Genomic DNA, 15,309 nt, shown 5'->3' with positions numbered 1-15,309 from the left:
AATGCTTGCAAACGTTAGGTCTGGTCATTGAGGCCGTTGGTTTCGCAGACCTGCTCAAACTGCTCGACAAAGTTGTATGGGTCGTCATGCGGCTGGTACTTGTCGAGTTGTTTGGCCACAATCGGTATTTTGGCCTGCCTCTTTGAGCCCTGTTTTGCCCCTAATCCTGCAAGCAGAGATGTTGCTAGTGCAGTGGCACTCTGCTCTACTGCGGTATTATCGAGCAGTCGTTTCATGAGGAGCTCGCTCAACGTCAAGTCTCCCTCTAGTGCTCTCTCATGGTCTGTTCGGTTTCGGCCAACCAAGTTCAGTACTTGTTGCACCTCATGCAGCTCCATGCTTTGCCTTTGGCTCCTAGCCTATTGATCCCTATTGTAATTAGCTATGCCTTGCAATGCCTTGCAGGCTAGCCTTCTCTCCTCCTCTAGGTCTGCAATGATTGCATCTGTTGTCCTACCCCGGTGCTCATATCAGGCGTGCGCATCGTAGCTGATCACCATCTGCTGTATAGCATCTGGGAATATACTCAAATCGAGCTCCTCATTAGACCGATGGTCTAAGCCTTCTTCCGTCATGGTCGAATTCTGGAGCCCCGCTGTGCTGTTAATTAGGTCGAATAGTCGTGACGAATCCTCGCCGCTGGCGCTCCTTGCTTGGTTCTACCCTACGCTTTGTATATGAGTGAGTTCCTTCGATTATTGAATACAAACCTCAATTTATGGTCACTAGGTGAGTGTATTGTTCCTCGTGCACTTGTGCCCAATCAGGCTTTCAATTTCCTTTAGTGTACTTCAAGTGCAAAAATTCAATGTGAGTGTAGTAAGCAATTCCTCGGCGCCTCACTCACTCTCGCTCATTTCTGGCCTGATAGGCTTGTAGGTCCATTTTTCGGCCGTTTAGTCAGGGTTTAGGGTTCCTTGTATGTGTCCTTGTTTGCTTCCGATCGATCAAGTCTTTGTGGTTCAGCGGCTCGCGTCCTAGTCCTTGGGTCCCTCAACTGTCTACTACCCACTGCTAAGCAGCTTTTACTACAACTTCTCTCATCACGTGTGCCAGAATCAAGTTCTGAACGCTCGAAGGGTTTCGACAAGTTGTGCTAATGTGTGCTTGCTGGGTCGGGTCAAATTTTTGACAGATTTGACAAAAAGTTACATTCGGACCAACTGGTCCGAATTGCAGGGTCTGAATGGGTCACTCGGACGGGCCGAATGGCACAGGGTCAAGGGCCGAATCTCCAGATCTAGCTAGGATGATTTTTATTCAGACGGGCCGAATGGTAGGTTAGGACATGATAATTCGGACGGGTCGAGTTGGCCAAGGGCCGAATCCCGAGTATGGCTGAGTTCCGAATTTGGGACTCGGACGGGTCGCTCAGACGGGTCGAACGGCGCAGGGCCAAATGTGCCACGTGGTCAAAAAGTTCTGGCTCGGACGGTCCGAGTAGGGTTACTTGGATGGGTTTACTCGGACGTCCGAGTGCCAGTCCGAGTGCCCACTAGGGTTCCGGGCTGAGTGAAAGAATGGAAAGGGCCAAGGGCCAATTCTGGGACTCGGCCCAGAAGCAACCACTCGGACGGGCCGAACGCGGCACGACGGAGACAGCGCGATGTCGATTTCGATCGATTCTTGGGATTTACACAATCATACCAAGCACAACCCTCCAGATCCTATCTAGGGGGATTGAGGGAGGGATTCATATACCTGAATGGGTCGGTGAGTGCGTCGGTGATGCGATCAGATCACATGGCTTGGGGCTCTCTAGCTCTCTCTCTCTCTCTCTCTCTCTCTCTCTCTCTCTCTCTCTCTCTCTCTCTCACTGAAATGGCACAAATGAGCTCTCTTTTGGCCTCTTGGCTCTTATATGCCTTCCCAGCTGTGGCATTGACGCCCCCAATCACTCTCTTGTCAATCTTAGTCCTCATTAGCAAGCATTTTGCGCATTTTGCATGATTTTCTCCCTGTTTTTGCACTGTTTTGAAACAGTGAACCCTACCCTTTTCCGGTTTGATTTCCTACCCTAACCTACGCTAAATGCAACAAAAATCGAAGGCAAAAAATTGAAATAGATCCTCCATGCTTTCCAATAATCAAACAACAAAAATATCCCAAAATACTTACTTGTTCCGAAGATTAAAAGCACCCAACTTCCTACCTACCTCAAGCTCCGTTTCGGGGATGAATACCCTCCTTCGATGCTCGATGTGAGGCGCGCAAGTGCTCAAGATTGAATCCGTTGGTCCTCGCAAATGGAACCAAAATGTGGGAGCGTTCCAAGCGAGCTCTTATGGCTATCTCTCACCTAGCCGATGCACCATCGATGCTACAAGTGTTGTGAGCTTACCTTAATGCCCGATCGAGTACCCTTCTCTCTCTTGCACTCCGGTAGCTCCAGGATTCTTGACGCTAGCTCAAGCATCCTCAAGCCTCCTCCATCTCCAAGATCCATCCTCCATAGTTGCGCGCGCAAGAGAAGACAAGAGAAGAGAAGGGAAGAAGAGAAGAGGAGATGGTGAAGTGCTTCACCCTCTTGATCCCTCATTCTCACACACTCTCACTCCCTCATACTCTCACACTCCCTCTCTCAAGAGCACACACAAGCAAGAAGGAGAGAAGAAGAGAGGAAGAAGAAGACTCTTTTTTCCACACACCAAAGAATGAGCTTCTCATTCATTTTTCAACTTTATATACAAAACCCTAAATCCCTTTTGGGCGGTCATCCCCTTTTTCCTCTTTTACATGGCCGGCCGTAGCCTAGGCCCTTTTTCCCATTTCCCACAATTCTAATTTATCCTATTCCCACTAATGCATACACTTTGCACAGGAGCGAGCCTAGATAATGGTGTACCTTTTCCTCTTTTGTTGCCGTGGCCCAACACCGAAGCCTCTTGAGAGTCGTGTCCAAACATTTGAATTTTTCAGGGATTGGTTACTAGTCAAGGCGCCTTTTTTTGCTTTTATTTTTTTCTGCTTTTATCCTGTGCCTTTTTTGCTATTTTCCCTTCTTCCTAGTTTCCTATGCCTTTTTTGCTGCGGTAATGCGGTCGGAAACACGGTAACAGCATCACCACAAGATCTCTTAGGAAACTCATCTTCAACTATCAATTTTAATGAAAAAATATAATATAAAATCACTTGCAAGGAAGGATACTCTTTTATCATTAACCCTCTGTCATCCTTAGAATAGTCTTAGGAACAAATTTCTGCTCTAACAAGCATATATTTGAGCATAATAACTATTTTAAGGTTTTTTCCATGAGTAGTAGTAGTATATATGCAATCATCAAGTTACAGATCATGCTTTGGTATCTCTGGAGATTCCAATCTCATGCCCTCATAGAGATTGTAGTATGCAATAGTGTGGAGAGAAGGTGGGTGAGTTGTAAATGGTAAAGGAAAATTTGTAGTTGTAGTTATGGTCGTAGTCGTGGTCGTGGTCGTGGTCGTGGTCGTGGTCATGGCCGTGGTCGTAGTCGTAGTCATAGTCAATTTGTGCTTGTGTTCTCCACGGTGTGTTGGCTATGGGTGTCAAATGCTCTAGTCAGATCTCTCTCTTCTCTCAACCATTCTCTCTCCCTCAATCTTTCCTTTTTCTCTCTTCCTATACTCTCCCTAAATCATTCTCTCTCCCCTATCTCTTTTCTCTCTCTATCTCTCTTTCTACTTCTACCTCTCTCACTTCTCTCCTCTTCTTATCTAACTTTACTCTCTCCCTAACTCTTGTCTCTCTCTTCATCTCTATATAAGTAGTCGTAGTCGTAGTCGTAGTCGTAGTCGTAGTCGTGGTCGTGGTCGTGGTCGTGGTCATGGTCATGGTCGTAGTTGTAGGCATAGGTGTAGTCGTAGTCATGGTCGTGGTCATTATAGTGGTTGTGGTCATGTCCGTGGTCATATTCGTGGTCGTAGTCGTGGTCATGGTCGTCGTAGTCGTAGTCGTAGTCGTAGTCATGGTCGTGGTCGTGGTCGTGGTCGTAGTTGTGGTCGTGGCCTTCATCATAGTCGTAGCCGTGATCATTAAAGAAAATGAGAGAGGGGGAGGAAGAGAAAAAAGAAGAAGGAACAAGAGAGAGGGAGAGGAAATACATACATCATAATAAAGAAAGAGAAAAAGAGAGAGATGGAAGGAGAGGAGAATAATTTAAGAAAAAAAAAGAATGATAACAAAAACAAATTGTTTGTCGTGACATAGACAAAATGGAAAACGATGAAGGTCTTGTTGTTCAAGATCGAGAGGCGTATCTTAATCAGCGTGTCCCATGTCCTTGCTCTCAATGCAAGCTAGCAATTAGACGAAAACATCGATTGTCTATAGAACACGTACGATGCTTCAGCAAGTTTCAATCTAAGATTATTGATCAGGAGATTGCAAATTTTCAACAAACGGTAAGAAAAGTTAATATCAATCATGCATTGTACTTGCAAGCTAATTGAATACCATATACAAGAAGATTGGGTGTGGCTGGCAAATTTTCTATCCAGGGAGGTGACGTCTCGTCCCAAGGAGGAGTGTATTCTTTGTGGCCAATTAGAAGAGTTTGTGGGCATGCGATGGATGGAGTGTATGAGCTAATCCACCACTTGGGAGGCACCACCCAATCTATACTGTCAATACCAGAGGAGATAGACAGCCTTCCAGACCTACCTACCATCTTGGAGCTTGAGATGGAGGCAATGGTCGATGCATTGATTACCATGGATGTCGATACTTCTAATCCGCTTAGAGAGGAAGCATCTATACCATTATATGATGGATGCCGAGTATCTTGCCTAAAGACACTGCTTGCACTCCTAAGTGTGCAAGCAAAATACGGGTGGAGCGATGTGAGTGAGATCGAGTTATTCAGGTACCTTAAACATACGCTTCATTGATTTCTTTTCGGCACTATTATTAAAAACATTTGTGCTTTTTCAAGGTGTTTTATAAATTTTTAAGGTTATTAAAATATCATATATTACCACCTGCAAATACCATACCTGATTCTTGTGATGATGCACGATATATCTTAAGAAAGCTTGGCATGGACTACAACAACATCCATGCATGTATCAATGATTGCATACTGTTTCGAGGAGAATATGAAACTATGGAGACATGTCCAAAGTGTGGTGCTCATAGGTATCAACAGGACTTGCAAGGGAAAATCATCCCTCAAAAAGTCATTGTCAACTACAATATCCCTCCATGGCTCTCTACGAACAAAGGACATCTCATCCTTAGCTTACTCATCCCCGACCGCTACAAAGTCAAAAATATGGACGTGTACCTTTGTCCATTAGTCGATGAGCTTAACATTTTGTGGGAGGAGGGGGTCATCGTGCAAGATATGAGTAAGCACGATGGTCGATAGTCTGCCAATATTCGATCCATTCTCATGTGGACGATGCATGGCTTTCCAGGATTTGGAGAGTGCTCAGGTAAATAGTGTCAAGATTGTGGGAGAGAAGGAAGGAGTCTCACTTGTAGCTTTCTTGCTTGCACAATGGGGGAATACACACAAGGGTAGAGGCTGAAAACAGTTTTCCTCTTCTTAGTTGTGTAAGCCAAAAGAACTCAAGTACAAAGAGATAGAAGAACCCTAAATATGGGTCTCAAACCAAACTCAACTAACTAAGGTGGCATACTAACTGAGCCACGAACTAGAGTAGATAAGGATAGCTATCATCTAGCTATTATTCATGGGCGGTGTACCAACTGCGTCTACAACTGACAAGTCGGTGACATAAATACACAACGGTCACCCTGGCGTATCACGAGTGGAGCTCGATATCTCAACACTCCCCCTCGAGCTCAATCCCAATTCCTGCACACCAAGCAGGTCTCTGAACTTGCGCAGCTTCTCTGCGCCCAATGCCTTCGTGAATATGTCAGCTACCTGATCCTCTGTGCTGACATAAACTAGATCAATAAGACCTAGTAAAACCCTCTCTCGCACATAGTGATAATGCACCTCAATGTGCTTTGTTCTAGCATGATAGACTGGGTTATTTGCCAAGTGTATACTACTCATGTTGTCACAATAAATGACAACTGGCCCATCTGTAGACTGATGCATATCATAAAGTAGCTTATGCAACCAAGCTACCTCACATGCAGCCATTGCTGCACCCCTATACTCAGCCTCTGTGCTCGACAAGGCAACTGTAGGCTGTTTCTTGCTGCTCCAAGTGACTGCAGCACTCCCAAAAGAGAACACATATCCACTGGTAGATCGTCTATCAGAAATACTACCAGCCCAATCAGCATCAGTGTATCCATGCAACTGTATCTGAACCCCAGTCTCATAAAATATTCCATACTGCAATGTGGACTTCACATACCTGAGTATGCGTCTAGCCGCATCCAAATGTGGTTTCCTTGGAGCCTGCATAAAGTGACTTACCAATCCAACAGCATAGCTCAAATCTGGCCTGGTAATGGTCATATAAATCAAACTTCCTACTATGCGTCTGTACATAGTAGGGTCTTCTAGAAGCTCACCTGCATCTGTGCTCAGCTTCACATTCTGCTCCAAAGGAACTGAAATAGGCTTACAGCCTGTCATCCCATATTTGGACAGCATGTCCAATCCATACTGCCTCTGCAAGAGCTGTATCCCACTTGGTGATCTAATCACCTCAATGCCCAAGAAATAACGCAGCTCTCCCAAATCCTTCATCTCAAACTTCTGCTTCAATAGCATTTTCACATGAAGGATATCTTCATCACTGTCACCTGTCATAATCAAATCATCAACATAAATGACAAGTAGCATAATACCTTTCTCTGTTTTTCTCACATAAAGTGAGAAATCTGCCTTGGAAATCTGAAAGCCAATAGTGACAAGATACTGTCCTATCTTGTCAGACCATGCTCTAGGTGCTTGCTTCAAGCCATACAAGGCTTTCTTCAACCTGCAAACAAACTCAGGATGAACAGCATGCACATAACCTGGTGGCTGCTCCATATATACCTCTTCTTGCAAATCACCATGCAAGAAGGCATTCTTTACATCCATCTGATGTAAAGACCATCCCTTTGATGCAGCCATAGCAATGACTGCTCTTACGGTTGCCATCCTTGCAACCGGACTGAATGTTTCTTCATAGTCAATGCCATATGTTTGTGCATACCCCTTGACTACTAATCTTGCCTTGTATCTGTTCACAGAACCATCTGCATTGTGCTTCACCTTATAAACCCACTTACAGCCAATTGTATTTTTACCTTTAGGCAAAGGTACCAATTCCCATGTAGCATTTGCTTCCAAGGCATCCATTTCTTCATCCATGGCTTTCTCCCATTTTTCTTTTCCCATGGCTTGCTCAAAAGAAGTGGGTTCTAGTTCCTGTATCACTTTGACTATATATGCATAGTGAATGGCTGTAAATCCATCATATTTCAGCCTATCCACAGGATACCTAGCTCTGGTAGACCTACGCAAAGTAGGCTCACTTCCAGGTGCTCTCAAAACATCCCTGGTCTTTCTTACTCCAGGTGTAACAATAGAGGGGATACCCAACTCATCATCAATGCTCTGTTCTGAGCCACTGGATTCACCATCCACATAAGAGTGACCTGCATTCACATCAAACATGGGCTGATCAACCTTCTCTTTTCCTTTTCGTGATATCTGCATACCACTATGTGCATTGCTTTGAGAAGATTCTCCTGATCTCAATCTGCCTGTCCATGGCGAAGAATGTGAACCACTGCTAGAGGATGCTCCAGGTCCACAAATATTTTGTGACTGCTGCTGTGAATTCTGTGCAGCATTACCATTTTGTGCATCTACATCATCAATCACATTTACTGGTTTATACCAGCTACTCATCTCATCAAAAACAACATCTCTGCTCACTGTAAACTTACGAGTAGAAGGGTTATAGCATCTATACCCTTTTTGCTGCAGAGAGTAACCAATAAAGATGCACTTCTCAGCTTTTGGATCCAACTTGGATCTCAGCTCATCTGGCACATGTACATAGGCAATGCAACCAAAAATTTTCAAATGAGAAATATCTGGTTTCCTACCAGTATACCTCTCCTCTGGAGTCATTCCATGTATTGCTGCAGTGGGAGTCCTGTTCATTATGTAGACTGCTGTAGCAACTGCTTCAGCCCAATAAAAATCTGGCAAGTCTTTTTCATTGAGCATGGCACGAGATACCTCTCCAATATGCCTGTTTTTCCTTTCTGCAATTCCATTTTGTTGTGGGGTATAACTGCATGAATATTGCTGCTTTATGCCATGCTCCTGCAAGAACTTTGCAAACTCATTTGAGAGGTACTCTCCCCCTCCATCTGACCTTAGGCATTTTATTTGCAGACCTGTTTCTTTTTCAGCCATAGCTTTAAGGGTTTTGAAATGCCCAAAAACTTCACTTTTCTTTTTCATAAAATACACCCAAACTTTTCTGCTATAGTCATCAATAAAAGTGACAAAATAATGACAACCTCCAAGAGATGCAGCTTTAGTAGTCCACACATCAGAGTGGATTAATTCCAATGGCTTCTTGCTCTCTTGAACATGTCTAGGAAATGGTTTCCTTGCTTGTTTTCCAAACTGACAGGCTTCACATACCTTATGCATTTCTGCAACCTTGAATTTAGGCAAACCTGCAATAATATTTTGGGCCTGCATTGATTTAAGTCGCTGTACATTAACATGACCAATGCGTTTATGCCAGATATCAATATCTGCAACTACACCGGTCCCATGTGCAAACATTGCTGCACTCAATTCAGACATGTCTGCATCCAATGTAAACATTCTGCCCTTCTTCTTTCCTTTTGCTATCAAGCGACCTTTATTTTTCATATCCTCAACAAAGCATCCATGAGGATTAAATCTGACCTGCAAGCCATGTTCAACCATTTGACCAACAGAAACTAGATTCTTGGTGATATTCGGGACATGAAATACATCGGACAGGTATTTCTTTTTCCCATCCTGCATAGACAAGGGAATTTTTCCAATCTGCACAATAGGATGTGCAGTATCATCACCAGTCTCCACAAATCCTGGTTTTTCCATTTTCCTTGCATCCTCCATCCATTCTGCATGACCTGTCATGTGGTTTGATGCACCTGAGTCAACATACCATACATCATTGCTTTCTTCTGCACTTGTCACAGAATTGTTCATGTGCTGCACCATGAACAAATGCTCATTTCTGTCATCACCCTGTCTGCTAGAAGATGCATAATTCCCTTGTTGCAGTTTTCCATTTATAATGTCATTCTGCTTTTTATAGCAGTCTTTAGCCATATGACCCATTTTACCACAGTAGTAGCATTCAACATTACTGTTTGCATTTTGACCTCTTTGCCATCCACCACGACCTCTTTGGCTCCCCCTGCCTCTAGAGTTACCACGTCCTCCTCCATAGGACTGGTTTTCTTGAGTTTGCTGCATATTCTGATTTCTACCACGGCCTCCAAATCGGCCTCCTCTACCTCTGCCTCTACCTCTTCCAGCATTTGAGTAGAAGACAGCTTCTTTTGAAGTTCCTCCTGAAGAAGATGCACCACCATTTCTCTGTTCCTCAGAAATTAGAAGAGCAATCAACTCCTCAAAATCAGGAAATCTTTCACGAACTGAAATGGATGTTCGGAACTGTGCATAATCCTTTCCTAGACCATTCAAGGTCACAGAAACTAAATCATCATCTTCCACTGGTGACCCAATGGAAGCAAGTGCATCTGCAATCTTCTTCACCTTCATGTGGTAGTCGTTGATGCTCATATTTTCTCTTTGCACATTGTGCAACTCTTGCTTGAGCTGCATTTTCCTGGCTTGCGTATTTGTGCTATACATTTTTGACAAAGTATCCCATGCCTCCTTTGGCGTACTTGCATCCTGAATATGCACAATCATAGAGTCTGAAATACTGATAGATAGTCAATACATAACTTTCCTGGCTCTCTCATGCCATGATTTGAATGCCTGCATTTGCTGTTGATTGGGAACATCAGGAAGAACTGGTTCTTCTTCATTTCCTGCAACAAATTCCCAATATCCTTTTCCCATAAGGAAATTCGTCATTCTAAACTTCCATGCCTGGAAGTTGTTCTTGTCAAGCTTTTCAGTGACAATCTGTGAAAGAGAATCAGATGCCATTACAGAATACTGCAAAAAATTCTGTCACTGCAAAAAACAGAGCTTCACCCTCACAAGGGCAAATCTGCAAAACTGGCGAAAGTGGTATTTGACCACACAGTCACTTCCTAGTGACGATTTTGCATAAACAGGAACCAATGATGATTCTGAAACTCCCAATGTCTCTGCGCACAAGCATACGATGCAATTTCTACAGTAACTTTTCACCGACCTGTAGAACAGTGGTCGCACAACATAAAATAGGGTCTTTTCCTAAGTGCGTGCAGAAAACTTCCGCCTTCAAAACAGGCCCCGAAATGGCCTCAAATCAAAAAAACAAGGTCGCCGAGGGCTAAAGCCCTCACCCGCAGCATATAGTGCCCTCTTGCTTCACCGCGAAGGGCGTCTCAACCTGAGACAATGCACTCCTGCAATTTCCGGCTGTGCTACCTGCAGAGATCTACTCCCAAAACAGAAAATGAAAGCAACACTGCTCCTCTTACCAGAACACCGTGAGCTTGGCTTGTTTTCTTGAGCTCCTTACCACGAACAAGGCTCTGATACCATGTCAAGATTGTGGGAGAGAAGGAAGGAGTCTCACTTGTAGCTTTCTTGCTTGCACAATGGGGGAATACACACAAGGGTGGAGGCTGAAAACAGTTTTCCTCTTCTTAGTTGTGTAAGCCAAAAGAACTCAAGTACAAAGAGATAGAAGAACCCTAAATATGGGTCTCAAACCAAACTCAACTAACTAAGGTGGCATACTAACTGAGCCACGAACTAGAGTAGATAAGGATAGCTATCATCTAGCTATTATTCATGGGCGGTGTACCAACCGCGTCTACAACTGACAAGTCGGTGACATAAATACACAACGGTCACCCTGGCGTATCACGAGTGGAGCTCGATATCTCAACAAATAGGCTTCCATTCTCATTGGTAATATCTATATTTTATCTCATTCAAGTTTGTATTCACTACATAGAGGTGTTGGAATAGGTCCGGTTACCTCAGGTTATCATACATATCCATTGTGCGGGCCACAGTTAGACTCCCGAAGGTCACGAACCATGAAGAAGATGGTATATCAAAGGACACGCCGCTTTCTTGCTAGAGGGCCATAAACTTAGGGAAGGTTTTCTTGGACGACCTCCAACACATATGAATGCCGCAAGCTGGTACGAGCTGAAAATGGTCCACGTGGAGTCACATCCAAATGAAATGCAGTAGTTCTCAGTTTTCTACGAGTTGCCATATACTACTTGTTGGATCCCATCCATATTTTCAAGAACATGGGCAGCTTGCTATGGGACCACATCACAGGAAAGAGAGATACTATAAAGGCATGAATGGATTTGAGGGAGGTAGGCAAGATGGAGGCGCTTTGGCCCAATTGAGTGCTGATGGTCGCGTGCAACTACCTCGCGCTCCTTGGGTTTTGTCCACTAAAGAAGAGTGCATTGTGAAGCAAGTAGTCAAGTATTTCTGCACTCCGACGGGTATGATGTGTTCTCTCATGTCTGCATTTTCTAAAGACGACCAATTATCAGGGCTAAAATCCCATGACTGGCATAAGATATGTTAGGTTTGTACTATGAATGGATTGTAATTGGCGTGCGCATTTTACTATTTGGAGTGTAGCCATTGTTCATAATGCTTTCTCATTTGTAGCAGTTTGTACTACCGATCGCGATTGCAGAATGCCTTACTCTAGAAATACGCGGGACCATTTACAGGTTGTCAACTTTGGTACAATGGATCTCATAGAAGGAGATTAATACGTCCTCTATTGAATCCGCGAGGCAGGGAGCAGTGGAGACGGTCTGTCTCCTTGAGAAATATCTGCCTACTAGCATGCTCACGATACAAATCAACCTTCTTGTGCATCTTGTAGATGAAGTGGAGATTGTTGGACTTGTCCATACGTGATGGATGTTCTTCTTGGAGTGCTTCATGAAAACCTTGAAAGGCTTTGTGCCACAATGAGCTCGGCCCCAGAAGGTAGCATGGTTGAAGGTTGGTTGGTGTCTCAAGCACTAGTGCATATTTCACAATGGCTACCAACGGTGGATCCAGACAACAATATGCTATAGTCGCTGTCTGAAGGATGATGATAGACTGACCGGAGATGTGGTGGTTGGAAATGGGGTAGAAAAAAGAATGGATTCTGCAATGGAGAAGAAGGTGAATCACTTTTGTACATTGCACCATGCCTCTATGGAGACGTGGCTCGCCAGGTACCAGCAAGCTAGGCAAGATCAAGAGGAAGCGCAATCTAAATTTCGACATAGTACGCACCATCGACGGATTCGATATCTCGAGGGCATGGAGGAGATGCCACATTTCATGTCAATGCGATGGTTGCATGGAGCTTTGACCGCAGCATCTCGCAAAGGGGCGGAGGTCTCAATGGAGGAGTGGGAATTCTCGAGGGGATGTAGTCCAAAGGTGATGACGTGTTTAGGATTTTTTGTATTTATATTTTATATGCCACAACTAATTTGAGTGTTTCAATGTACAATACAAAATATATAGTGCAGCATGGTCGCGCGGACGACATTTTTATGTGGAGCGTTGTCGAATGGTTTTCGAAAGCAAAGTCGCAACCACAGAGGTTCTTGAGAAATTTCAAGACAGAAGATCAATCGAAGCAAATAATCAAGACAAATATAATGCCAAGTAACATTTGTATTACTGCCAAGTTATCTCTGAGCATAGAGAAACATCATAACAAACCACATGTGATCTATGCAATTGACCCATGCCATGTATACAAGCTCTTGTTAGAGTCCAAGCTTATGAGAAGCAAGATTTCAAATGCACACAATTGACAACAGTTTCTGCCTGCTTTGCATCATCTATATGTGATTGCAACAATTGACAAATCTGTTCCACCCTCTCATGAGCAGTATGAAAACTAAGAATAGCTCTTCAAATCATGACTGTTTCCCTCAATACACCAATTGATTGTTGCACTTCATTTGATGGTTTGTAGATGTCACTCACTATTGTATCACTGCGAAATTTGATGCCTTCTGAGACAAGACTTGCACAGACTGCTGCTAATTGAGTAGGACTAAGGTCAAACAGTGTTATAAAAAGCTAGAGCTAACCATAACTCATTAACTCTCCGGAAAGCAGTGGTAATTTATCAGAAGCAACGTTCTCATCTTCCTGCTCATCTAGCCAGTATGTTTCCAAGAGTTTCACTGCCTTCTCATAAATGTCAGAATTGTCATGGGTCTGTAAAGTCTCAATTTTTTCAATGCCTTATGCTTCATCAATATATTGAGCATACAAATTGATGCCACCTGTATTACCAAGGTCCTTCTCGACTTCCCCAACCCTCAATATGTTTTCTAATCCTTCCAAACACACCGTCACAATTCGAGGATCCGAATAGGTCAATAGATAACACAATGGCTTGATGCAACCTTGGCTTATAAGGTACTTTATCTGTTCCTGTGTACCACCTGATGTAGCATTTGATATAGCCCAAGCTGCCTCTTTTTTAATCTCAAATTCTGTTGTACCAAGCAATGATACAAGAGGAGGGATGATGTTTGCATCAATAACGGCCTGAATTTGCTCTTTGTTCCCAGCAATTATATTTGATATGGTCCAACATGCTTCCTTTTTTATGCTTCTTTTGTGGTTGTAAGTCAGCAAATTTAGAAGGCAGGGAAGTACATTGTGGTTGAGAAGATACTGTGTCTGTGCATCATCCCCTGTGACAATATTGCCCACTGTTCGTAACACAGGGATGAGGACCGATGGAGATGGATGCAGAAGCAATGCAACAAGCCTCGGGCAAACACCGGCTTCTATAACCGCCTGAATTTTATCATTTGTGCCATCAGAGAGGTCTCTCCAGAGGTATTATTCAAGCCAGAACTTTTAAGGTCAAATTCGATATGACGAACATCTCTGTCATCTGCATTTTCTGTGAGTTGTTTATTGCATATCATACGAGCCAGAAAGGGTTTTTGTGGACCAATAATCGAAGGATCATCTCATTCTGCAGTATCAATCAGTCCATACGTTCCAGACATACTGTCTTATCCCTTGGTCGTATCAGCTTGTAGTCAAGCAGCACCATGAAAGGCCTCCAAAACAAAAGGATCATCGCATCGACTTCATGGGTCAACTTGATTGAGCTCTTCTGCTGTATGGCTGCAGGATATCCTCTTGCAGTTGATTTTGCACTTCTCTCCTTTCTCTAATCACAGATCAATAATGTTGATGCTAGTTGCTGCCACATGTGCTAATAACAATGCTCTCTATGCCATAGAAGTAAGGACTCGCTGTAGCAGTTTCAAAGGGCATGATCATCATGATAGTCGAGCACAGCCTCCCTCTTACTCCATCGAACGTCCGTCAAATTCGTTGACGGCAGCCCCTCCATCGTTTCTCGTCTATCTTCGGCTTCTCTTTCGTCACCTAGAGCTCGGTGATGCTTCTAGTCCTCTTCTCGTTCCTGTCATCCTCTCCTTCGTTGTCATCGCTATAGCTTTGTCTTTGTCACCTCGATGTCTGTCTTGTGCCTTGCTCCAGCTTCACCGTCTCCTTTGTCTACGACTGAGTGTTGTGTTCAATCCCCTCTCGTATTGCAGCAGCTTTGTCGCTCCTGAGTCCGCCATCTCAGTCTGTCGTCTTCCTGTCATCACTTTCCATTCGCTCCCTCCATCAAGCATTGACCCCCCTGTTCTTCCTGTCTTGAACTCTTCTTCCAAGTTGCAGAGATTCCCCTCCGATTAATTGTCTTCAATTTCCCCCCCTTTTTGTCTCCATAGCTCATCATCGATTGACGAAAATCCTTCCTTTTTCCTTCCGTCCAGCTCCTCTATTCCCCTCTCCGATTTCCTTCTACTTTTTCTTTCCCCTGGTAGATTATAATTATGCTGCACTTGTTTTCTGCATCTCCAGATATGTCGTTTGCTTTTTCTAATTTGAACACATTATGCCACCTTTTTCAGACTGTGTGCTTCCCCTCTTTTATCTCTCTCACTTTCTTTGCTTTTGTCCTCTTTTTCGACCCTTTCTTCCCCCAAAAAGCCCATTTGGAAAAGCTCCTTCCATCATTGGCTCTAGAAAAGCATTCAAGCCCTCATCTTCATATCATGGCTTACAATGGCTCTTTCATATCATATGCTTTCAAACTGCCTCCAAACTTTGGAATTCTTTTCCTTGTTCATCACAATACAAGCAAACAAAACCCCTTGTCACCTTCAAG

General features: G+C 43.8%; 1 pseudogene; it reads right to left on the bottom strand.

Annotated features, from left to right (window-relative positions):
- Positions 1 to 13,184: 13,184 nt before the first annotated feature.
- LOC148026569 (importin subunit alpha pseudogene) lies at positions 13,185 to 14,716 on the bottom strand (annotated as a pseudogene).
- Positions 14,717 to 15,309: the final 593 nt, after the last annotated feature.

Source organism: Lygodium microphyllum, chromosome 13, assembly GCF_053477565.2.
Source record: "Lygodium microphyllum isolate KBCC chromosome 13, Lygodium_microphyllum_v1.1.10, whole genome shotgun sequence".
Classification (NCBI taxonomy): domain Eukaryota; kingdom Viridiplantae; phylum Streptophyta; class Polypodiopsida; order Schizaeales; family Lygodiaceae; genus Lygodium; species Lygodium microphyllum.
Note: the sequence above shows the minus strand (reverse complement) of the source record. Positions and strands in the feature narration are given on the sequence as shown.